The 25,515-nt window shown below is 42.4% G+C and overlaps 1 long non-coding RNA gene across 2 annotated transcripts in view; it reads left to right on the forward strand.

Annotated features, from left to right (window-relative positions):
• LOC138067961 (uncharacterized) overlaps positions 1–14,697 on the forward strand; it is a 38,335-nt gene extending 23,638 nt beyond the window's left edge. The window contains exons 1-3 of one of the 2 annotated variants that reach the window (XR_011142412.1): positions 9,214–9,303; positions 9,804–9,891; positions 12,109–13,715. This is a non-coding gene — a long non-coding RNA (uncharacterized lncRNA). Of the gene's footprint in view, positions 1–9,213; positions 9,304–9,803; positions 9,892–12,108 lie in introns of those variants that run through there. The other variant, XR_011142408.1, reaches the window with a different exon arrangement.
• The last annotated feature ends 10,818 nt before the right edge of the window (positions 14,698–25,515 follow it).

The following is a 25,515-nucleotide window of genomic DNA, read 5'->3' on the forward strand; positions in this document are numbered from 1 at the left end:
TATCATTTCAGTGTTATATCCTGGAGACGGCTATGATACCTATGTTGGCAGAGTCACCACAACTGGCACGAACTTGAACCTTACAGACTGTAAGATCAAACAGGGGTTTAGGCTACCGCAGGACATACCGCCGTAAAATTGTAATGGCGATAGTTCATATTTGTATCTTCAACACTAAAATAAACTTGTTTTTCTCATGTTTACATTGTAATAGTTTATGCAGGTGAGTTATCTCAAGGCAATTACAGCTAAGAGAGGCTTATTTTTATTCGATACTGCTTCCAAAAAAAAGGAGAATCCACTCAGAGGCACAGACTGATAGAAAGGTCTGTCCTAAGTCAGAGTGGGTTAATGCTCTTCCTAGGACTGGGAAGAGAACCTCATCTGCTGCCTATCTGGGATCTCAGTTATCCCTGAACCCTCTAACTCATTGTACAAAAAAACCAAAAAAAGTCACACCTTTATGTTCCACTTTCTATTCCTTTCATGTTGGTATGCAATGAGAAGAGGATAAATAAGATTGGCCATGTTTAAAATCATACTCATGCACCCAGACCCTTGTTTAGGACTAAGGCAAATCCAGAAAGAATTTAACATTCCTGTAGGTCTTTTGTAGTCTATAATGACTCTTGCTTCTTAAGTCTTTGTTTTAATATTTCCATTTCTGGACAGAAATCATTTCTGAACCCATTAATAGATTCTCTCTCTTTCCCTAGAAAACATTTTTATTCCCATTACAGTACTAAGGCAGTACTGTATGTACATTCAGTGATGGATTTGCTGATTTCATTTAGTAAACGGTTTGAGCTCTATGACCTGATCTTTCTGACAGCCTTTCTCAAGTGTGTGTAATGTTCCTAGGAATGAAGCCCCATCTCCTCTTCACTGGCTTTCTCATTCATTTGCTTTGTCCCAGCTTCTGATACACTTCAGTCTGGACCAGCGACTTACTTTCTTACTTCAATGCTTCTTACTTTCTCACTTTACATGTAAGGATGACTTGCACCTGTTTGGATCAAATGCATACTGTCAACTGGGAAAGACATGCCTAATCCGGAGACATCTAGTAATCTGCATCCATTTTTGTCAAAGCCAAGTACCTTTGGCTACTTTGCGTTTGACTTGCTTTTGTCCCCAGTAGGAATTCATCTAGTACTTCTCATGACTTTCTTGTATACAAAACAGAATCTCAGTATTTGAATGATGTTTAAACTGTTTTCTGAAATTTTGCTTTAAAAATAGCAAGTCTAATTCAAGGAAGCTTTGAATTAGAACTCCAGTGAGACAAAAAAAAATGGCAACCCTTTTGGGAGGAAGTGGAATACTTTGTTTACTAGCTTTGCAGCCCCCATTAGCTACAATTAACTTTCATTCCAAACCATTTTATATAATTTTGTATGAATGGTAATAATCCTTGTTGAGAGGTCTCAGGCTTCTCCTTCCACTCCCATAAAATTTCAGATGTCCAAACAGTTGCCCTTCTAACAGCAATATTAGTTCCAGATAAGCTCACTCTGCAGTTCCTCAGCAGATTAGCTCCCATGTGCCTGCATCGGAGGCTTCTTGTTGCTTTGCAAAGCTCAGCAGAATACAGTACTCATTCCTTTATCCCTGGAACACTCCCTGCCCAGGGACCCGTAATAATTTAGGGACTAATACACACTGTATCTTAGACTCTTAGACCTTTGTAATTTTTTTTTTTTTTTTTTTTGCATTTCAAAAGATTTTGCAGCACGTGGAAGGCAGGACTGTCACAACTGACCATAATGCTCATACAGGCATGTAGTCTCATGTCAACTGGTATCAATCAGTCGGGCTACAAGGAGAGGCAAGAGTGTGTCTGTACACTGCTGATTGTAGGACTGGGCCCCAAAACCCACAGTCTCTTACACTCTACTGAGAAGCAGCAGGATTATGACATATATTTAGCAGTAACGTGACTGTAGGGAAGGTCATCAAATGCATGTTTAATGACAGAATTTAGGTTCAGGAGAATGCAAAGTGATTGTGGCCACAATGGTTTGGTTCATGTCTGTCTGCCTAATAAATGTCATGAGAAAACTTTATGGAGAGCAAACTACAGGAACTGTATTTCATGTCTCTTCTGAAAGCCTGGATCTCCTGAACTACTGTGTAGCTCCTAATCAGGCAGGAATGTGATACAATATTGCTGTAGATAGAAAAGTTCAGTTTATTCAATCACAAGTGCCTCCACCTGCTGCTGCTGCAAATTCCTGTGCCTCAAAGGTTATCAGCACAGTAAAAAAGCACCTTTTTCCTCTTCTCTGCTACAGAGTCTCCTCAGCAGCTGCTCAGTTTTCTTCGATTTTTACAGCATTTTCAAATTATTTTTGCATTGGACACTCAGGTGCTAATTTCCTTTTTTATTTGAGAACTGTGGCAATAGTTTGGAAGTCTGTAATATGAGTCAGCCGGGCATCCGAGGAAATTGGCATGAGATACAGGCTCTCAGGTCTGCAGGCAGGGAGGAGGAAAGAAACAGAGATGCAGGATTCCTTCCCCCCTCCTCTCTCTGTTGGCAGCTGGAAAACAAGCTGCAGTTCAGCCTTTGCTTCTGGTGATGCTATGCCAGGCAGCTCTGCTATTGCCAGGATCCCTTGAGGGACAGTGGGGATTCAGGCCATGAATGTCTTAACACTTATAGTGTCAAAAACAGAAGGAAACACTGTGATTTGAAAAAAGAAATTGAATTTCATGAGCATATCTTAATACATCAGAAAGGAGTAACAAGGGACACAGGCGTATTTTTCCCTATTTTAGACTGCATTCTCATTTTAAGTGCCGTTTCCTGTTTTACCAGCTCTTAAAAAATCAAGGTCATATATTCAGCAGTAAAATCTGACATGGCTCCGTTTATTGCAAGGAGGCAACTCTCTTGATTTATGCTGCTTGAGGCTCTGGGCCTTTTATGCAAGCTTCATACATCAGAGACTCTTTGAGCATATGTTGATGCAAGAAGAAGAAATATGTATTTGGGATACATGGTTTAACTCTGCATTTATGATAATGTAACTCATATTGCTTTCATGCACCCTGATACCAGTTAATTAAAAATTGTAACTTGCTTCACTTTATCCCTTCTCTGCTTGTCGCATTGCAATACTTCAATGTGTATTGATTATATTTGAAAGTGCACAAGTGATGATTTCTCCTCTTTTATTATTCCTGCATTTCACACCCTGTGAGACTTGATCTGAAACATGTTTATTAAAAGTGACAGCTGGGTATGTAAGAAGCTGAGCACAATGAAGACGTTATCTACCTTGCTCTGTTGTGTTCTTGGAAGTGTTCTGCTTCAGGCTAGACTGCCTCTTTCAAGATTTTGTCATTTGAAAAGTGATTGTTACAAAAATATGTCCCTGGAAACACTGATAACAGAATTGGTAGAAAAATCCAAAATTTAAAGAAAAGGCTAATTTTAAGTCATTTTCATTCTACCGGTTTTGAAAGGAAAAGACTTTGTGTGTGTCTGACAGTTTGCAAACATTTTGATACAGAATGTTCTGTTGTCTTCCCAGTAGTCATTCCTTTGTATCCTGTTTTTCTTCCCATTTATCCTTTCTCAGTCTTAGCAGGCTGCTGAAGCAAAGGAGAGAAATAAAGGGAGAAAAACTTCAGACGTGCAGAAAACAGACATTTAAAGAAAGGGGGTGATGATAAGCGCTACATATTTTCTGCCCTTTTGCAACAGAAAAGGTAGGGAATTGAGAGGAAGAACAAGAAAGACACTTTTCTCTTGAAAAGTTTTAGTCAATAATTGGCAGAGTAATTGTAATTAATTAGTGGCATTAATTCCCCCCTACCCTCAGGGGCATAATTTCCTTCTGACTTCTGCAGCAGCACAACGGGAGATGGTCCCATGAGTATGAAGAGGCTCACAGGAGCGGGGACTCCTGCTTCCGGGGCTGGCCTGCAGTTACGGCAGATGAAGGAGGTCCTGGGGCTGTCCTCACAGTGGCATTTCTACCCTGTGAGTTGTCAATGCTGCATTAGGAAGCAGTCTGGGGTTCCTGACTCCCAGCTGTATAGGGGATGCAGTTTTTCATGCTCAGGCTGCTCTTCGTATCGAGTGTCCTCCCTGAGCCCCAGCACCACTATGTGGTTCCTGAGCACTGCCCGGCAGATGACACGGTAGCTCTATAGAGCTGGCTTGCCTTCCCGCACCCGAGACATCTGTGGCCTCTGGCTCTTTTTGGGGTCTAAGTGAGAATGCTCTATTTGTGGTTTGAACAGTGCTGTATTCTCTGAGCAGTCCTGATAATATGGGGAGGTGTAGATCTGAAACGTGGTTCCAGCCCAAATGGAAAGGGGACTTCACCCAAAGGAAAAACATGCTGAGCTAGACTGTATGTCCTGCTTGCAACATAAGCGTGCTCCAGCTGTTCCTATACTCTGTTTCCAGCAGTGACCACTTTGCAGCACTTCAGAGGAAAAAGTAAGGTACCTGAGAGCTCACAGTTGTGGAATTTTGTGTCAGCACATACGGAATGCTTTTAAGAACCGTCTTCTGTCTCTGATAGTGACCGCTCCATTGCTAAGCAGTACTGATCATTTCTAAAACTTATGAACCCAGCTTATGCAGATCTACAGTTGTTAGGGTAGAAAGAAAACATGAATACCCCTCAGCAGAAGCCTAAAATAGGAGCTGTGTCGTATCTGGTTCCCTAGTAGTGGGAAGGGCTCTGTTGGGAGGGAGAGAAGATGAAAGGGCAAACTATGCTTGAGAGCATTTCTGGCAAAGATGGGGACATATCATGAAGGGAGGAAAACTTCTAATTGTAGTAGTGTGCTGAACTCTACGCGTGCACAGAGTCCTTCGTCACCTAAGCCATTACGTTCCAGGAATAGAGAGCAAATGCCACTGGCCAAAAGCAGATGAAGGGAAGGAGATTTTGCTGAGGAGCCTCTTATAAGCTGCCGCGTTGGAGAAGTTATTTCCAAGTCAGCTGCGTGCAAGAGGACTGTGTTAGATGTCAGCGCTGCACGTGCTCTTGCTGAGAGCTGCAATAGTAGGAACTTGGTGGCAGCAGCCGTGGCTCACTAGAGTGGGCAGGTGAGCAAGGAAAGACGAGCAACGGCTAGCAGAGCAAGGAGCAGTTGGTGATGCTCCTGTGACAAGTGGGCTAGCAGAGTAAGATGTGATTACCGCAGGAAAAGCAGCTCACACCACCAGATCAGTGGCATCTTGGATTAAGTCTTGATACTCAGTGACACTTGACAGTCCCAGGCCACGGAGCAGTACCCACAGATAGGGTGTGGAAAGCAAGCGACTTGCTCCCATGCCAGAGGAGAGCAGTGTCAGACACTTGCAGTTGTACTTGAGGAATTATGTATTATATACCTGCCTGTTTGGTCTCCTTTTGGCGGGGGGAGGGGTTTCTTGACTTGAGTCATTTGATGTTTACAGATGCATCAGATTAGCTTATTGAGACTAAAATGTTCAGTTTAACTTTTTCAGATTTCTGGATGGTGACTTGAGCCAGTGATTTATTAGTGATGCTTTTAAATTTAAACCTGCCACTGTTGCTGCTAGCCAGGCTTTGGCAGATGGCTTATATATGTGCACTGAGAGAGCAGCTTAGAAAGCTTACTCGACAATTAGACTTTCCCTCAGGGAAAGTATTTCAGCAGTGACTGAGGCAAGTTTTAGGATAATTTATTTAGAAAAGAAGGTTCAAATGCATTAAGGGTAGTTAGGTGTCCAGGCTCCAGGGAATTCCAATGCAAACTGGGTATACAACTCCTATTTATGCCCTATAAAACTCCCAATTTATGGAATACTGTTTTGATAGGACTATAGTCTAACCAGCCTGTGTTCCTGCTCTGCAGCTAGTTCTATTTTTGTATATAAGAAGGCTCTGGAGAATCAATCGGTGTGATTAGGGTTGGCATGTGACTGTGAGGCTTGACTGCAAGCTCTAATGGTTTCTGTAAAGGTTAATTCTCGGTTGGCTGAGACTTCAGAGCAGCCTGTATTTCCTATCATGTTAGAAAAAAAGGAGAAGAGAGGAACAGCTGAGTCATGGATTTGTCAGGTGTTTTCACTATTATGGCTTGATCCTACTTCCTTCCCACACCTATTTCTGTGCTTCAGCCAACTCTCTGCTGAGTATTGCTGACTAACTCTTATATGGGTGACTCAGAAGAACTCATCCTGGTTAAACATTTCACTGTGTAATTATAGAGTACCCAAGTTGTTATTAGTGTCGATGCAATGCAAAGATACTATCTTCATTCTCCATATGTTCTGTCAGAAAAAATGTTATTGCTACAAATGACGTTTCTGTACAAATTCATGCAAGTGTAGCTGTTTTCTCCTGCCACTGCTGTTCATTTTCACCTTCCAAATAACTGTTTACTCTTTAAAAGATGAAGTGAATCCATCTGTGTTTTCTAAGTAACAGGACCACGTGTCTGGCAGAGGTCAGCTGTAGACATTATGGGAAACCATGAGAGTCAAGAAGAGCAGTTATAACAGCAGCCACTGCAAAATCTTAATGATGACAGACATCGAATCTGACATTTAGCCAAATGCTTGTTTGAGACATTTTTGGAAGGAAGAGCCAATGACTGTCAGACATCCTCAGAAAGGCAGAATGCTTCACCCAGCCAAATGTTGGGAATGTTTGATTGCTCGAGGTAAACATGAATAAAGGGAGTGTTAAAAGAGGTAAACTCAAATGCCCATGCTGAAATGAGCAAAAAGAGTGAGGCAGAACCACTATTTTGATGACACCTGTGCTGTGTTGCAGGACTCTAAATTTGGTACCAGCACAGTCCAGAGTTTCTCTTCTCCTTTAGGCATGTCTACTCTCACTTAGTAGGGGCTTTAACTGAAATCCTTTTCCTCCTCCTGAACGGCTCCATTCCTCACTTTCTCCACTGAGTTAGGTCGAGCATCTTGCTTGTCACTGATAATCTGTTCATAATCGCAGTGTTGCATTTCACTTGGCTTCTGCCTTAGGATGCTTCCTGAGCTTATGCCTCAACTTCATCAGTTCTCCCTCTCCAACATCTTTGTTCTTTGCTTGCAAATAGAGGTGGATTAAATGTTTTTTTAGGTCGCTGCCCCTTTACACAGTACAAAGTGGCATTCACAACTTCAGCACAGAGTTGCATCCCACCAGCCAGCACTGCAACTCTCATCCACAACCTAATCATCTTCTGGGAATGCCCAGAAAGTAGAAAATCTTTGAGGTAAAAAAGAGAATTTGGGGTCTCTCGGTACCTATCACTTGTCAAAATGCAACGCATCGTGTTTATCCTCAGTGCAGTCCGCACAGTCTTTAGCCCTTTCATACTGCCATAGTGGTTCTAGTAGCATTCACTGCCCGCTGGTCTACAAGGGGTATGAATGTGGAAAAGTCCTGGCAGTAATAATCTAATGTAGTTGATACAATCACAGCTATACTGAGCTGCTATCACTCTCTTACCATGTGCCATTAATACTTCATCTTCATTTGGTGGGATGCAGGTAGCCCACCCATTCAGAAAAAGACTTAAAAGTTCATCTCAGGTCCTGATACTAGAATAACCTGTGAATGCTCATCACCAGACTTACTCGTGCATTTTGCTCACCTCTTTTAGAAGACAGGCAAGTAAAGTCTCCTTACCTTCTTTAACACCAATTTAGGGCAGCTGAAAGTCTTCCCGAGGAGCAAGTCAACAACGATCAGCTAAAAGTGAGTTAATGCAAGTGACAGACTAGTTAATTATGTGGAATTTGTCAGGTGCACGTGTGTGTCTATGTTTAGGCGCTTCTGCATTTATACAGGAATTTCCAGACTATCGGAAAAATCAATCTGAAGAGAAAAAGGTGTTTCTATAAAGTGTGATTTTATTTTCAATAAAAGAAAAAATAATTCTTTAACTGTATATACTGCATACAAGTCATTCGTATAACATACGTAGTAATTTTTTTTATGGATCTCTTCTGAAAGGCACTGGACACAATTCTATACTTCAATTTACAGATGAATGATGAAGGAATTCAATTATCATCAATAATACAGATTTGTCATAAGCATGATTTCGGTGACCAAAAAATGGGATGTTTAGTAGTTTTTCATTACATTCATGGTCTTTACTAATGCATTTGCTAGGCGTGCTGGAGCTCAGACCTGCAGCCTGCTGAATACACCTGTGAAGTTTTGGTCACAGACTACAGTTTAACACAGAACTTTAGAATATGCATATCCATATGTATATGCAAAAATGTGTCCCTGTATACTATGGCCCCTGCTGAATCAAGGCTCCCGTTTCCTCTAACTCGAGTGTCTTTGGCACACTGCAAAATTTATGTTACTATTCATCAGCAATTACACATTACTCTGCGATAAAACACAGTGAATGTGTTTGTATTCATCATTTCTACAATTTCATATAGTGTGTCATGGCTGCTACCTCTGTAAAATTGGTTGGCTTTTTAAATGACAAATCCAGGACTGTCTCTGAGTTATGCCATGACAATTTACCTGCGATTATTTTTTTCTTTTATTTTTTTATTGAATAACACTCTGTGTGATAATTATTATTCCAGTCTAGTTTACTCCTCTAGTTTCATGCTCATCATTTTGGTTCAAAACTAATAGCATGATCACTGCTCTGTTGTAAATAGGACAGGACTTGTTATATTTCTGAAGGAGTTTATAATTGAAAAGAAATTCCAAAGAAATCCTTCTGTGGTTTTTTTTTTTTTTTTTTTTTTTTTGCTGGCTTCCAAATGCTGGACAAACTGACTTCAATTTAGAGCCTTGTCTTTGTGATACATAACTACTCACCAAACAGCTGCTGCAGCTTTATGCCACCAGTCTTTTGTTTGTTGGTTGCTTACATTAATATTTTTACCTGCCATGTATGTCATTTCTCTTTCATAGGGATGTGTTGGTACTCAGCCTACATAACAATTTCTGTTCCCGACTTGGATATCCAACGATGTGATTTCGCATCATATACCCTCTGATCTCTGATCCCCTTGGGAGAAGGGCAGCCCTCTTCTCCATCAGCTTCTCCGCACCAGGTGTGGTAGTCTGCAGTCCCACTGCCAGGAGATCACCTCCCTAATGCAGAGAACAACAAATTTCTTATTTTTCTCTTGTTTCTGCAAACTGACCCAACCCACAGCTACGAAATATCTATATTTGATGCAATGAAAATGGTGGAAGACCACAACCAAGGGAGGAGAGAGAGACCAGACACCTGCAGTTAGGCAAGGTTAAGAAAAATATGAAACCACACCGCTACGTCCCACTGACATTGTTAAAATTATTCATAGGCTTAAAGGTAATTGCTTTTATGGGTTGCTCCTAAATCCTTGAATAGGAGACGAAGAAATGGCAAAGTAGTTAATAACAAGTGACTAATATAATTCATTATTATTTACCTACTTGTAATGGTGGTTTCCAGAATGCCATTTAAAGCCAAAGCTACGAGTAGGCAAAATAGGAAAGGTTGTGCAAAGTGTTTATTTCCCTTTTTTCAGAAGGCTCAGTGCATAAAATACGAATAAATGGCAAAAGATGCTCAGTAGAAATCAATTTTGTAGAACGCCATCCTTTCTTTTGAAATTCCTGAAAGTTTTGTATCAGCAAACATTTTTGTTAATACAATCTAGTCTTATAACTGGATTTCATTTATCTCAAAGCCTGTCCTCTCTTCATATAACAAGCCTAGGTATACCCTCAGGCCATCTAGATATTTGTGAGTGATGAGCAGTACAACCTTGCAAGTAGACCAAAGTCACCGCTCTCATTCATGATGATATTTCTTTGTTGCTTTTTTAGGGTTGTTTTTACCTAATCTAATGACAAGCAGCTCAGAGGAAGAATGCATTGACTGATCAGAGTTTGGAGGAGCCTGGCATGAAGTGATGTAAGTACCCAACATTAAATTTTTTGCAGAATATTTTTTTACAGAATGGCCAAGGTTGGAAAGGACCTCTGGAGATCATCTAGTCCAACCCCCCTGCTCCAGCAGGGTCCTCTAGAGCACCCTGCACAGGATCGAATCCAGGCGGGTTTTGAATCTTTCCAGGGAAGGAGACTCTACATCCTCTCTGGGCAACCTGTGCCAGTGCTCTGTCACCCTCACAGCAAAGAAGTTTCCCCTCAGGTTCAGATGGAACTTGCTGTGGTTCAGTTTCTGCCCGTTGCCTCTTGTCCTGTCCCTGGGCACCTCGGAGAAGAGACTGGCCCCATCCTCTCGACACCCTCCCTTCAGATACTTGTACACGTTGATGAGATCGCCTCTCAGCCTTCTCCTCTCCAGCACAAACAGGCCCAGCTCCCTCAGCCTTTCTTCAGAGGAGAGATGCTCCAGTCCCCTCATCATCTTTGTAGCCCTCCGCTGGACTCTCTCCAGTAGGGCCATGTCTCTCTTGTACTGGGGAGCCCAGAATTGGACACAGTGCTCCAGGTGAGGCCTCCCCAGGGCTGAGGAGAGGGGCAGGATCACCTCCCTCGACCTGCTGGCAACACTCTGCCTAACGCACCCCAGGATACCCTTGGCCTTCCTATCATGTCCCTTTCATCCAGAAATCTTTGTAAAAGAGGCATGTGAGAAAGGGGGCTGCCCAAGAGAGAGAGCTCATGTGAGCACAGGTGAAAGCCGAAAGCTGATGCACATAAGAAACTGGAAAGTATAGCAAACACTATGAAGGAGGAGCCGAGCGTGACAGAACAGGATTGCTGTTTACCATATGTGTAGGTCTAGTAAAGGAGTCCAGCAAAGTGTGTCTGCCTTCTGTTAGCCCTGTTTCTTGGAGGAGGAATACCTTTATTGGCTTTTCTTCTGGTGCTTTGTGTTTTCTACTGTGTAGATTTTTTTCAGAAAATGCTTTATGAATAATTATGAAGTCCATTGTCCCCATTGATTACTTGTCCCCTTTCTTACCAGAAGCGAGTGCAGGTAACTATGGAGCAAATAATGATTAATTCAGTTGAATATCATTACAATTTCCAGTCTCGTTGTAGACGGTTTTTAGGAGTTGTGGCCAGCAAGGAAAGCGCAATAGCTTAAGTCTTGCAGCAAGAGAATACATCAAAAAGGCTTTTCTTTTTAATACATAGCTTCTACTCAGATAATCTTTGTAATTTTTGTTGGTTTCTGAAAAGCACACCCTCCTCATACTCACGGGGGAAAAAAATCTGTCCTGTACATTCAACACGATTCTTTCCTAGGCCAAAAAGATGTAAAGATTAGACATGTGTTATGAATGCCAGCCAGGAACCTGTCTTCGTTCCGTGCCCAAAATTCACAGCAGAGATAAAGATGTTGCTTCTGGGTAATATTAGGCTCCAGTTGGCCCTAAAAATATTTCCAAAGGAGGCTGATGCTCCCTGTGCCGCTCCATTAGGAAAGGCCCCAGGCCGGCCCGAGCCACCTCCTTTCCTCCCTGCCCTTCCCACGCGTTTTATCTGATGTGGTTTCTGCGTTTTCTCTGATTCTTTGTCGTTTCCCTTTATCGCTCTTTTTTTGCCTGTTTGCGTGTGGTGCCGACGTGGCTTTCTTCCGCTGCGAGCCTCGTTACATCTAATGGCTCTGCCTGGGTAGCTTGTAACGGATTTGCGTTCAAACGGTTCTTAAATACCTGCTTTGCAGAGGCAAAGGGTGGGTGGTACTGGGCAGGACCGGCGGGCGTGCGGGGGCGACCCGCGGGGCAGGAGGCCAGGAGCCACCCCGGGCCGGTCCCAGCCGGTCCCAACGCCAGCGCCCGCCGGCCCTCGGGGAGCCCCCGCTGCAGCGGGGACGGGGCGCTCGCAGGAGACGCCATGGTGTGGGGACACCCCCCAAGGGGACGGCGGCCCACGGTCAAGCCTCACCGGTGCGGAAGAAAATGAAGGAGAAGCCGAGCGTGACAGAAGCACCGCCACCGCGCTCATGGCCCCAACCTCCTGCGCCGCCCCTCACCCCGACGGGGAACTGGGACAGACTGCGTAACCCACAGGGAAAATCGGGGAAGCTGCAACTAGGAAAGGTGGGGAGGAGAGGTGTTTGGTTTAAGATGAGCTTGGGGAAGGAGGAGGAAAGGTGTTTACTGTAGTATGTAGGCATTTATGTTCTCTTTTTTTTCTTTTCTTTTCCTCTCAGGACCCAAATCAGTGATCAGAAGTTGGTGTTAACTGGCAGTAAGTTGAATGAAGTAAAAATTCCCTGCGTCAAGACTGTTTTACCCATGACATCGTCAGAGGACCAGGAATACTCAGGTTAAATGGAGGGAGGAAAACAAGAGTCAGAAGGAAAACTTTGGTGTGTAGAAGGATCCAGACTATCCAGGGGACCTGGATCCAGACTAAAGAAAACATGAGAGTTAGCAAGGAAGTTGAGGCAAAGCTGTTTGCTGGGGTTATTACTTTGCCTAGATACTATATTTCTTATGTTCCTTGACTGAAGAGACAAGAGAAGTAGTCTTTGTTGTAAGAGTCGTGTGGCACTTCTGTGTATGTGCCTGTATGTGTGCACATCTGTTTGCTTACACCTAACATTTAACATTTTTGATCCAAAAAGTTAATGATAAACCAAGCAAATGACATCTCAGTTGTGTATTTGGGGATGAGGTATGTTTAGATCACTACAGAATAGGGACTTGGGAGATGAGGGCAGGCTAGCAGTCCCCTAAATGGTCACCATTTTAATGGCCAGACACCATCAAAAAAAGATAGACATCTTCTTTCATCTAGCGCTGAACTCAGAATTCTAACTTCCAATCAATGTGCCTCATAGTACACTTTGCTACTAGTTTAACTGTCCATCTAATACTAGAAATCATTTGTGCAGAGGAGCTTCTTAAAGGATCATCAGCAGTCATCCTACATTTAGCTTATGTGATGGAAAGCGATGGAATGAAGGCAGGCTTTCCAGTCGTTAGGTCATCCATGTCGTCCTTACACCTGAAGCGAAGAGAGAGAATGATCTTTGAGCCTTTTCATTTTTGCTATCACATTTGTCTTTTCCTTTCGCACAAGAGTCTGGGTATTTGGATATTACTAGACTTAGGCTAGAAACAGCCATGATTCTTAGATTTGCCTGTGTCAGTGTAATATCATGTAGATATATGTTTTCTAAGAACATTTTTAAAAGTGGGTAAGTTCTTTCTCCAAGAACAAGGAGATGTCTGTTGTCTCTTTCTACTATTTAAAAAGGTCCTAGTTCTTCACAGGATTTTTCAGTTGAATACGCTTGGGAGGTGCTAATCACGTCAGCTGCTTTTGGCATTAAACCTCAGTGCTTTGAATCACCCCTTCCCCACACTAGGAAAAGTCACCTACTTTATTCATTAACTACACAGACAGCATAAGCTGCTTTCATATTCTGAGTAATGCTTAAGTGAAATGCCTGAAGTGGCTGGTGTGAATTTTCTCCTCAAGATACACCTGCATAGCATGGTGCAGTGCTGTGTAAATATATTTTTATTTCTATGCAGAGTCCCACTGAAGTCAGTGGTTCTGTATTTGTAGACTGTTTAAAGCACCTGATCCTCAGCATCAGTTGTTAAAATATATAGATGCTTTACTGTAGCCTTGATTGAATTCAGATTGGTATTTTAGACATTCATTACAATGCAGCTAACCTTATTCTTCTGAATTCTATCTTTACAAATTTCCCTTCTTGTTGTCAGTCTGACCTGCAACACAGTGAAGTGATTTCAGAACAGGAAACTGTACAAAAATGTGTCAAATAATACATTCTTTCACTAAGCTCTGAGATTTGTTGTGGTGTGTATTAAAAAGTGAAAAAGGTTGATATTGTGATTTAAGGCCTGCTTCAGTTTCAGTTCTTCTCCTGGGTGGAAGAAGAGGGGAACTGAGAATGCAAAATTAAAATAGGCTTTTCTGGAGCTCTTGTGAGTTGAAGCACCTTAAAGGCCATGTCAGCGATCTGATATCTGGAGCACAGAATTGTCATGATCCTCCTTGTTGAAGAACTTCATCCAAAATCTCTCTCATGTATGTCACAAGAATCACACCTGCTCTTCTGTTATATTGTCACGGATGTGGCTCAGATGCAAAAATTATATTTGATCTCTCTGCTTTGTCAACAGATTCACTGTAGTAGGAGTAGGATCAGGCTTTCATTAGTTATTTTGTTCTGCATTCTGTCTATCTGTCTGCACCTCCCTCTCTCTTGCATTCTCTTTAATCTCGTTCTGAGCAATTTTCTCTCTTCCTGCAGGGCTGCTTGAAATGATCCTTTGAAGCAACCAGCTTTGACGTTTGGAAAAAAAATCAAAATTGAAAGAGCGCTCCAGTTAAGCAAAACATCACTTAAAGCTCAAGCAAAAATGAAAGATTGTGATCAGTTCTTTCATGTGAGCTTGGAAATATCCTGCATTAGCAGAGGGGCTCATTAGAGAGAGGGTGTTTATAGAACATCCAAATTATCAAGCAAAAAGACCCATGAATGATATCTAAGGGTGAGCGTGTAGGAAAACCTAACATTCCTCACCCTTGACATAACATCTGTCGCAAACTACTTGCCCAAGCAGTTCAGGAAAAAGAAAGGACTATTTTTTATTCACATTAGGCCTATTAAATATTGTTCCAGCAATGAAAAGTGACCCAAAAGGGTGTATATATTCTCTGCTGTTGTTTCACTGAGAACCAGGCCCTCTGAGTCCAGGTACTTGCCCATGTGTGTGCTTAATCGTATCCATAAGATATTGCATCAAATATATGCCTTAAAAAAAAAAAAAAAGATGTTTTCAAGGTCATGGTCTTTTGAGGGGGTTTTCCATGGTATTGTCCCTCTCTGAAATGTACTATATATTGAGGAAGTACTGAAAGTATATGGTTCGCCCAATTTAAATGTTGTAAGAGCTGAGGCCATCACTTTTGCAAACAGTGCCTATGACTCATTGTTTTAGCTATAATGTCATTTTTGATAGGATAGAAATCATTTTTACTGTGAAAATGACCTACTCATTATGAAGAGATGTTCTGAGTTTAACCTCAGATGGAATTTTTGGAGAAGATTCATTCCCTCCTTGAAATGCAGGACTGGAAATGATGTTGTAGGTCAGTGGGTTCAGTCCCACAGTGCTTCTGACAGCCAGTTCATAGAATGCACTTCATAACAGTAGTGAGATACAGGTTAAAAATGAATAGATTGTGGCATACCCCCCACACACTGCCTTTTGAAAGGCTGTTTAAGTAGAATGATATACATTGTTCACATTGTTCTACTCACTTTCCTTCTCTTTTTTGCTGAGTGAGGAATGATTTTCTGCAGTGAGGCTGTGTACTGTTGAATTTTTTCAGACTTTCAATTCATTTAGTGGTGTTGGTCAAAAATGCTAAGTGTGTCATGAGTAGAACTTATGAAAGCCCCCAGTTTCAGCCTCCCTGAGCTTCTGATGCGTCTGATTCCTGAAACAGATGGACTTCATTTACTCAGAGGCTTTTTTGTTCCAGGTCTGCAAATGGTTATATGCCTCCTTTGATTTACTACCACTAGCCATCTCACTGAAAAGCACTACAAGCCCAGGAGACAAAATGGTTGAAACAGGCATAGAAGCAGGAGGAGGGTTGCAGGGCTTTGCTAAGACTGAGTATTCATTCCCTGTCTTAATAACATGCTAGTGCAGGAGAAATAAATTTTGAAAAATGATCCGACATGGAGGTGCTACTGTGGTGTAGAAACTTTTCACAGCAAACCAAACAGAATCCACTGCCTTTATCTTGCAGTGGCCATTTGTCACAAATGTGTGTCCCCTAGGGTTTTTGACACCTTTAGTTTGGCTGCTTCAAGGGATTCTCTGCAGACTTTGCTGACCTTGCCTGGATTACAACATGGGTATAATGCTCTCTTTCTATTGATTACAGAAGGAGCCTATTCAGTTAACTAGGACTAGCACCTAACCTTTGGGGGTTAATGTTTGTATCAAGGCATGCATGCTAACAGGCCAGGGAAGGTACTAGAAACAGTATTTATGTCTTCATATGCATTCAAGCAGGGCCTGAGTTTAAGGACACCTTTTAGAAATCTCAGTACTGGGGCTGAGCAAGAAACTCTTCTCTCAGGCAACAGGAATTCCTTATGAACAGGGGATTGAATTATTACTGTGGGATTGAAACAGCTTCTGGGGAAGACAGAGAGGGCAAAAGGAGACTTTAAAATTCCTGACCAGCTCTGTCCACAGTCTAAGTTTCAACATGAGACAACACGTGTGTGTGTGTGTGTGTGTGTGTGTGTGTGTGTGTGTGTGTGTGTGTGTGTGTGTGTGTGTGTGTGTGTGTATAACAGCTGGTACTCACTTTAAAGTTGGTTCTCTAGAGATCTTCATGGTCATCATGGAAGAGATGTGGCTGCTTAGATGGGAATTTTCTCCTCGTGCACAAGTACAACATAGGTTAAAAAGGGAAATATTTGTGAAAACAGAGCTCAGAAGTACTAAAATTTAGAACTGTTAGCAGAACAAGGAAGAGCCTGTGTGTGATTCCTTCCATCATCAAGCGCTTGTTCACAGTTATTTCAGCGTGCATAACACAAATACTATGATTGACCACAAATTTATGCAGCCTCTTAAAAAAATAGGCATGGTACTGGTATTTAATTCTCTGTCTATCTCTAGTGATGCCCAAAATGATAGAAAATAAGTTTTTAATAGAATTAGTCTTGTAATGCTTTACTTTTAAATACAAGTATTGAGTTTTACATCACTCTTCCAGAACACTCATTGGCAGCAGTTACGGTAATACCATTTTAAAATTGACTCCTTTGATAGCTTCAATCAGATCTGACAAGGAGTCTGTTCTCAACAGATATTTGTTGGGGTTTCTTGGCTGAAGCATCTTCTCAATCTTTTGACGAATTCCGTGTCTGAACACTGTGAATCTCACACCCACCACCCCCGAAATACTGACAGAGCAAGCCGTTTTCTTTAGAAATGTCCTATTTCCAAGTTTTGCACACTGTGAAAGTTCCTCTTAAAATTTACCAGATTCTAGCTTGTGGGAGGATCTGATGACGTTTTTTTCTTTTTTATCGTCATCTCCAGCATTATCAGCTGTTCCTGCCCTGCAGACTTGATAGCTGATGCACTGGTAAGATTTACCAGTCTTCCTCACCGCATGCATCTTTCTAGCCTTCTTACATGGTAATAATGAGCTTGGAAAGTGAGTGGTTCAGTACCTGGTCTGTGAGCTGCATCTCATGCAAGGGCATCTGCTCCGCTCTTTCAAGCAAGCACCAGGAAGTCAAGTCATGTCACTGGATCACCTAGCGCAGTTCTGAGAGTAACAAATATTCATTGCCAGCTGCTGACTAACAGTACTGTCCATGACAGTATTTATTTTGTTTTTTCTCAGTTTGCATATTACATTTTTATAGGAAGAGAGTAGCAGGGTGAAGAGGCTTCCGGAAGGAAAACTGATTGCTCCTTCCCTTAGAGAACAATTGAATCTGCCTAAGGGAGAGAGACATCCAGGTTATGGGATAGATCAGAAGAAGCAACAGGAAGGATTTACCAAGGCAGTAATTTGCAGGACGTGAGGAACTGAGAGACCACTGAGAGTAGCAGGGGGCACACTTTGAGCCGGACCTCTGTGTTGAACAGGGAAACTTCTTAGAGACCGGAGGCCACTCAGCAGTTAGCTGCAACCCAAAATGCCCCTTCCAAACATAGCCTAAGAGCAAAGGCATGCTTTTCTAGGATACAAGGGGCTGGAGGAGATTTGCTTATAAACCCTTTTAACCACTTCTCTGTCTTACCTCGTCACTTGGCATCTTCTGGTCTAAAAAGTCAACAAATACGCTTTCTGTTCTAATAAAGATTGGCTTTTTTTGAATTTGAGCACTTTGTAGATCTTCTTTGAGGTGTTCTCTGTGAAGGAGAAGGTCTTGGCAGATTCATGTCAAAGGTTTGGCCAACCTGAGATCTCATCACATGATCTGATGGCTTTCATGAAATGAATTAGTAATCTGACCTAGTTTGAATTAAATCATCATAGTGGTAAATGACATTTTGCTCTCCTGTTACCAGACTGATCAGAAGATCTCAGGACTGAATCATCAGATCACCGTGAAGATAAGGCACTTTTCCATCCGGTGTGCCTGGTATCTGCAGATTTGCTCTAAGATGCGTGGTAGAACAAAGGCAGTGATGCTGCCTCTGCCTGAGTGGCTGGACTTACTCTTTACAGAGCAGCAGGCACTTCAGTTTTCTAGTTCATCAGCATGTTGTATGGCTTGAACATTGAGAAAGGAATTGTCTCCCAAAAAATCTCTCCAAATTTTGCAGTATTTTGGGCTAGATGATGCTTTCTTGAGCGCTGGGAAGGAAAGGGTACTGGCAGGGACCCTGAACTAGTGGTCGGAAGAACAGTATGTGATGGAAAGAGTAACACTTCTTCTTTGTGTGACTTTTTCCTTTCCCAGTCTCTGTTCAGCTGACAGCCTTTGGGGTGGGAGCTGTCTTGCGCTGTGTAACTAACAGTACAGTGCACATTGATGGGCTCACTCTGGTTGAGCTAGAAGAGGCTCTGAACACGAGAGACGAGTAGGTCTTTTTTCTGACGTTGGCAGAGTAGGTGCACTGCCATTGTGCTCCCCCGAGCAGGCCAGGCAGAGGCGTTAGCCGTATTTCCTCTCTCAGACTCTGGCCAGCAAATCACACCCTGTGTGGCAGGAGCACACACTGAACCTTGCAAAAGGTTGGTTCAGCGGCCTCTTCTACCTTCCCTTCTCCACAGCTCCATATGGATGGCGCCTGCCTTGAGTGCAGGCAGGCATATCCTCCTCTGGTGCAAACCAGGCTGGTTCTTTAGAGGTCAACAGAGCTACAAGATTTACCTCGGCAGAGCACCTGGCTCAGCATCCATGAAGTAGTGGTGCTCCAGCTCCCTTTCTGGGGTTAGGCTTATCACTGGCCTTAGGCTTTTGCAAAGGCACAGGAAAATTCCTTGGAGAGAAAGAGGATGTTCTTTTTTGCTCCATCTTCATGAGCATGCTGGTGAATATTAAGTCCTGCTCTGCACACCAAGCCATACTGTCGAAGTAACAAGCATAGTCAAAGGAAAAGAGGTATCTCCCACAGAAAAAAAATGCATCATCAGTGTATAGCTGAACTTGAAAAGATGTTATACAGTATCACTCTGAAACTCTTCAGTGGGTTTGTAGCTGGTCTAACCAGTCTTTTACATCATGGAATCTTCCTCTACACATTATTCATTAAACAAAAGTTATTTATTAGAACAGGAACTGCAGCACGTGGCATAGATAACATCTCTAGTGCAGGAAAAAAAAGGTCTAACCATTCTTTGGAACACATCTTGCTTTTGTGTTAATGGCAGTTAACCCTCCTTTGATACTCTTTGGGAGTACATGGAGGATTTCCACTATCTGGGCATTCACCCCACTACTGCTTCCATTCCCCCATTCATCCATGACTGTTGCTCTTAGCATGCTTTTCTACCATGTATTTCTGCTAAGGGCTAAATATCCCATACAGTGGGCTTTCAGCTGCTTCTGTGGGAGACAGTGTTTTAAACCAGTGATTTTTGGTCTTTGCTTGTGGGCTCCTGAGTGTCTCTGATTTTAAGGGGTCCACCAAAAGGTACAAACACAGAAAAGCCATCCTCTTGTCCAGTGGCTGAAATGTGCCATGCAGGAGGCTGTAGAATCACTTGAGAGGTTTTACAAGTAGAAAGAGATTGAAAATCCTGGTTTAGATGAAAGCAGAAAGTATTATTTTACTTGTACCCTTGTATGTTTTGGCTGCCTGCTGATGGTCTTATCAGAAAGAGACATGCTCCAAAGGTCTTGAATTACACAGACAGACAGTGTTTACCAGTCTAGGGGCACACAAGCCTTTCTTCCAGTTATTTGCAGAGGCTGTTCATCTCTCCATATTGATAAATGTTTCTCTCTTTTAATTTCCCTTGAATTATCTCTCTTGAAGGTGTTGACAAGAAAAATTCCTTGGTGGTCGTTCATTGATCCATGATCAAGGATATTTCTTGGTAGGTCCCTTTAAAAAATGTCTCTCCACAGAGCTGTTCTTTGGAAAATGTCATGATCTTGTGACCAGGGAGCTGAGCTGCTGCTGTTAGAAGAGATGTCCTTCAAACAGGAATGCTACGTACCTAATATCCACATGGATATGCTACTGGGCCTTTTAAAAATATGAAACTTAACAGACTTTAGATTTTCACTGAGTGGCAGTGAAACCTATCATTCCTCCTATCACTTCCTCCTATCATTCCCTTTTACAAAATTCCCAAAGCCTTCAGCCTTTCCCCCCAAAAGATAATGATGTTCATGAATAGCTAGAATTTTCCATTACTCCTCTCTCCCAAAGTGAGCTGTATGAAGGTGTCTGAAATGCCATCCTCCTTCTCTGTGTAGCCAGCAGAGGCCAGCAGTTTAAACTCGAGAGATCCCTAACCCGCAAATATATGAGGTTTGCGTTCATTTGTGTTTGTTGTGAGAGAGAGGTCAGCTACCAGTGCTTCTGCAAACTCAGCCACAGTATAAATGAAATGGAGCAGATCTAAAACGTCCTGGACAGCCAGTAATAATACAGACAACGTATCTGGATACATTAAAAGAGATCAAACATTTTTATTTGGAAACAGCAGCTGCTGTGCAAAGGTAAATGGGATATACTGTTCAAATCTTACAGAAATCAGATCTCTTCATGATAATAGTAATATTCAAACAACTGTTGCAATAGTTGGTATAAGGGAGCAAATATGTATGAACTGTAATTTTATGATTTTTAGTCTAGCATCGGATTTGTAATGTTATTTATTAAGTCACTTTGGTATATGGTTTTTAGAGGAGGTATCATTACTCCCTACAGCATTATTAGTGTGCCATCATTAATATTTAAAATCTGTTACATAGGACTACTGTGAGTTTGTTCTTCAGGGTATTAAAAACAGTACTTAAAAAAGAAAACAGGCTCTCCTAAGGAACAGTCTCAGCAATATCATGTAAACATTGTTTAAAAAAATCGGAAGATATGAAGTGAGAAACGTTACGATGAAAATATTTTCATAAGAACCTCAAATCACTGTAAATGATACATATGGGTTCTTTAGCCAAACACTCTTCCTTACAAGGAGTTCCTTCCTTGTCATTTCACACTAACTTCTGAATGTCTCACTATTCTGAGAAATTTGATCATGAAATTATGTAACATCTCTTCTTGGATAAAGACCCTCAGGACTTTACATAATCTTAATGACCTTATAAGGTATAAGGATCATTTTTGCAATCACTGAAATGCAGCCAGCGCTGGCATGGAGTGTGGCAACTGTTTCGCAGCAAGGCAGACACATTACATGCTGTCTCAGTTGTGGAAGGAACGGAAGGATTTGATGAATCAGATCCAGTGATGAAATAAACAGTGGTGCAAATTTAGTGGTCACTAAAATCTTAGAAAGGCTGACCAGATAAGTCCTATAACAAGGTTCCCTGGGCCAGAGTTAGTTTCTGATTGAAAAGGGCAAGAGCATTACATTAATAAAACATCTGCTGCATTCCCTGCTGTACCCACCGCAGAGCAGTTTGGAAATAGTTTTTAGTTCCTGCAGTATTTTTCGAGAATCAAAATTTTTCTTAGTCTCAGTATCTTTGCTGGAGCTGTTCTGCTTTGAGGAAGTTATCAGATATTCAGCATGGCTGAGAGTCACAATATCTGTCACCCAGCAAGAGGCAGGGACAGCCTAAATCTGTGGGAGTGCAAGGGAGGTTTACAGAAATGTGGGGAAGGGGGCAGTGGTGTCTGCAGCCATGTTTTGTGGTAAGGGTGAGCGCACCTCACAGCAGCCCTTGTCAATAGAAGTGGGAATAAACAGAGAGAGGCTCAATAGCTTCTTTAACAGATTCCCTTATTCCCTTTGCTGGCAAATTTCATGTACTAGGGATTGAGGCACTCGCACAGATGTCCCTGGGCAAGAGTCTGTTTCTTTATCCTGTTCATGCTGAAAGATTCATACAAAACTGAATGGTTCCAAAGACAGGACTGAGAAAGGTCCTCCCCAAGACAGCCAGAATTACATTTGTCGTTTTGTTCCTACAAGAGTTGTGGGAGCCCCACACTGAAATCCTGCATATGAATCAAGCAAAGCCCACATATGAATCAAGCAAAGCCGGGGCTTTCACACCCTGGATGAGTGTTTTCAGATCTCAAGCGTGTGACATATTCTTGGGGCAGTCTCTCTGATCTGGATCAGAAGTTTCAGTCTGGCTTTAAGAGTCTTTTCCTAATGAAAGCTTCACCTGAAAATTACTGACTTACCCAATCTGGAATAGTTTACAAATTGTGATAAAATCAAGAGAAAGAAGGATGGTGTCTCTCTCCCCTCGGTGGTTCATAGCCGTCTAGTCTCTGGGGTGGCAGGTTCAGGGCTGCGGGCTCCTGCCACACTTGACACGAGCGTACGTTTGAACACTGCTAAGCACAAAAAGAGCAGTGATCCTGGCTGGCATCTCTGCAGAGTACTGCGGTACTGCTACCAGTAAATATGCTTGGGGCTGACATCGCACTGAATTGCATCATCAAAGATGCTGGTTTTCGCAACGTCAGCTAAATAGCAGTTCCTTTTCCTTCTCTGCTGCCTGTCAAGTTGGAAACTGTGGTGCGTTTTATATATATCCTTCGGTGTTGGCCAAAACAACTTCAAAATAAAAAATGGCTCTAATGCTCAGGCGTCTTTGTGTACGCTGAATGCTTGGTGGCAGCCATCTTCATTTACAGAGTCACTGCAGTACTTATATTTAACGTTTCAGAATACTTGCAGGCACCTTGAAGATGGAAAACTTCTGGACCACGGAGAAGCAATATGAGATAGAGCAAAAGATGACTAAGACACGTGTCAGTGGTACATCCCTGACTTGCTATGTGACCTTCAGCAACTCACACCTGCTGTTACACCTCCATTTTCTAAAATAGGTGTCACTGTCACAACTGGATGCTTTAAGAGAGCAGATTAATTAGTTAGTGAAACATCTGGTATTATTGGATAAAAGACACTACAGAAAAACAAAGTATTATCCCTTATATTGTAAATCAGATTCCCCTTGGTTCCTACATTCTCGTTTCATCTGAAGCTCATACCAAAAAACAGTGGTCTTGTAAAGGTGCGATACAGTTGCCTGGAGGCATTCTTAATCAGAGGAGAGCTTTCCTTTTCGGATGAAAAAGATGTCTACAGTGCATCATCTTACTAGCCAAGAAACAATAAAGAAAAGGCTTCGTGTACTATGTTAGGTAGGAGTAATTACATTGCAGCTGGAAAACAGGTGTGGGAAGAAGGTTATGTGATACAAGCATCCCTGTTCTGAGACACTGAAGCCAAGAAGGAAGCAAAGTCCTATGGCTTAGTCACTAAATTAAGAACCAGGAGTTAGTGATCTTTATCCCAGCTGTCCCATAGCTGATAAAGTCATTTAATTATCTACTTGATCCTCAGTTGTCTGGGTAGATTTCCTTTCCCACTAAGTCTGTCCTTGTACTCTATAGTCCTTTGCACTACAGCCAGTATTTGAAGTGCTGTGATTACACTTCATTGCCACTTCCTTCGAACTTCTCACCCTTGGTGCTGATAAAAATTACTCTTATATATTAATTTTAACCAGCTGGTGAAAACTAAGGTTGCTTAATGTTCTCACTTCATTACTTAGAAAAACAACTGCTCAGAGAGGTATTGTTCTTGCAGATGGAGGGAGATTTCTGCCTCCAGTAGTATCTCTAGAATAAAGTTGCCTGGAGTGGGCATGGCTTAACTGGGGACACATTCTGGCAGTGATACTTTTTGACATTGTAAGCTGGTAGTTTTCCACAGTGCTTACCCAGTATCAGGACATCAACCTTTTTCCATTAACTCATCCTTTCTGCAGCTCTGTGGTTTCCTGTGCTTGTTCTAGTGTGAATTTCCTTCCATCCACAACCTTGTTGTGCAGCCTTTACCTCAGGAGGCAGCACTTTGGCCCTTGTTTCGGTAATTGTGAACTGCTGAGGGCAAAAAAAAAATTCTATCAGCTAGCACCCTACATTTTCAAAAGCCCTACATATTCTTTCTGCTGTCATAGCTGAGACATCTGAAAACTGTGCCACCTCAGCCTACAAGAGCCTGGGAAATGCTGGCTTAAAATTACCTTCACCAGTCTCCTGTCTCTGTGGCAGCCCGAGAATATTAGTGCAACAGTCTTCAACAACACATGGATGAGCACATTTCTCGCAGCACTGCCTCTGAGCTTGGCAGCCTTGCTCAGCACAGTTTATACAGCCTGCTTGGGCCGTCTGCATCAGCCTTTACTGCTGCCATTCAGATTGGCCTGGTGATTAACAGTAGCATCCCTGCTCCTCACAAATACTCTTGTTGCTTTTTGCCATCTGATCAAGCCTCCTTGGTGACATCATCTGAGGGGAGGAAAGGGGAATCACAAACGTGGTGATCTAACTTTCAAGCTGCTGCTGTTTCTGTCCCTTTCTCTGTCAAAAGCTCTGCGATGTTTCTGCTCCCTTTGGTTACGCAGCGCAGGACCATGAAGAGATGCCGAAGTTAGACCAGGTACTGTTGATAGGCTAGCCACCGAAACCTGGCAGCCCCGGGGGGAAATTTACCTCACTTCTTAGCACAGACCCTCCGCTAGGCAAATTGCCCCAGGCAGAGAAACATCCTATCCTGGCAGCACAACTTTTGCTTCCCTTGACAGCCGACTGAGAGCATGCTTGTACGTGCAGAGCAACGGCATGCAAAGCCAGCCAGCAAAGCCATCTTTGCGAGGAGGTGAAGAGCAGTAAGCGGCGCAACCGCATCCTGCTGTGTTAGTCTCTCCTGCACCTCGCTCCCCGCTCCTCCTGCTTCACAGGGAGCGTATTTTCAGGCAGGAATCTAAAACTGGCTCTGAGAAGGGAGGACCTAAAACACTGAGAACAGGGCCGATCTGTCTGTTGGTTTAGCTTCTGCTGCCTTCCTGGGCATGCTTTGTTTGATCATTTCTAATTTTACACATGTGCTGAAGAAAGCTTTCTTTCTCTCTGATAAGGGAGGGGAATAAGGGATGGGGAAAGATAGGGAAAAAATTAACAGTCGGTATATACATACAAACCACTGTCTTATGGGCTGTGTACATTAGAACATCTAACTGCTTTGGGTACCTGGGGTAGTTAGTTGTAATACTCCTAGTCCCCTTTTTGATGCAGTGAAGACCTGATGGGGAACAATAACATTAGCTGACTTTTTCTTTGCGCTGTTACTGTGTCCATGTTAGAACTTTTATTGATAGGGCTATAATGTACTTAGCTCTGTCCATCATCTGTTGTATTTACACTAGTAAAAACTATAAGTATGTGATTGAGACCTTAATAGGAAGATCTTGCTGGTTAAGGTTTTTTTCTGAAGAAACTGGATGCATTTTGCTGTTAGGAAAGGATTTGAGAGTATTCTGACTTCTGTTACTCCATTTGAAATTAATGTGAAACCTTTGGCACTTTTTGCTGTTGTGAAAACCAAGCATAACTAAACATTTTTTACTGCAAGATACCAT

The sequence above is a fragment of the Struthio camelus genome, chromosome 1 (assembly GCF_040807025.1).
Source record: "Struthio camelus isolate bStrCam1 chromosome 1, bStrCam1.hap1, whole genome shotgun sequence".
NCBI lineage: Eukaryota > Metazoa > Chordata > Aves > Struthioniformes > Struthionidae > Struthio > Struthio camelus.